The sequence below is a fragment of the Mastomys coucha genome, unplaced genomic scaffold (assembly GCF_008632895.1).
Source record: "Mastomys coucha isolate ucsf_1 unplaced genomic scaffold, UCSF_Mcou_1 pScaffold22, whole genome shotgun sequence".
Lineage (NCBI taxonomy): Eukaryota > Metazoa > Chordata > Mammalia > Rodentia > Muridae > Mastomys > Mastomys coucha.
In genome coordinates, this window is record NW_022196905.1 from 101,473,411 (window position 1) to 101,474,344 (window position 934).

The window sequence follows — 934 nt, forward strand, 5'->3', positions numbered from 1 at the left end:
AAAAAAAAAAAAAAAAAAAACCCCAAAAAACTGACCATGCCTCTACAGTGGTTGAAAACTGCAGAAACTACTGTCTGCAAGAAAAAGAGTGAGGCGCCTGCAATTCCAAAGCTTGTGAAACTGAGGCAGGAGGATCGACATGCTTGGGTTACATAGTTGGTCTAAGCCTAAGCTACAGAGTAAGAGACCTTGTTTTAAACAAATAAAGAGTAAGGTATTGATATCAAAAAGATACAATGCAAGAGATTAGCAAACACCATTTATACACCTACATAGTCTCTTGGAGTTATGACCTGTGGCCTGCTTTGTCTAGTGCTTCCACTGGAGGAGTGCAAAGAAAAAGAACACAACATGGCAGGGGCATACCCCTGGCAACTCTCATTTCTCTTCTACCCAGGGCTGATGAGGAGGAGAGTCCACCAGCAAGACCCACACAGTCGAATCTGAAAATAAATCACGATGCTGATAGGCTATACCAATGACCTTGAAGTGGTGAGTGACGCAGCTGTTCACCACAAGCTAGAGCCCAGTCCTACAACCTAATATACACAACACTATCCCACAAGTCCTGTCATCTAAAGAGTTCTTCCTCTGTAGTGTTTGTTCATATATTTGTCTATAAAAGCAGACCAAGCTTCTAGAAGGTAAGACCAGAACATTAACTCCCAACTCTGTACTGAGCAAAGAACCAAATATAGAGTAAACTTTGGTACACCACTGGCTATGCCACATCTAGACTTAACTGGCTAACTTCTAAAAAGAAATGCATAAGGTCAGTCCAAAGGTTATCAGGTACCAAGTGGAAGCCAACTTGGGTCCTTCGTAAACTGTGAGGGACAGAAGACACATATAGGCTCAGGGCCCAGGTCCAGTTTTACAGTCAGCATCACATGGCGGGTCTCTCACTTGCTAGCCTTTTTTTTTTTTTTTTTTT

At 42.3% G+C, this 934-nt stretch overlaps 1 protein-coding gene across 4 annotated transcripts in view; it reads right to left on the bottom strand.

Moving 5' to 3' along the window:
• Gak (cyclin G associated kinase) overlaps nucleotides 1-934 on the bottom strand; it is a 68,954-nt gene that overhangs the window by 28,028 nt on the left and 39,992 nt on the right. The window lies entirely within an intron of this gene.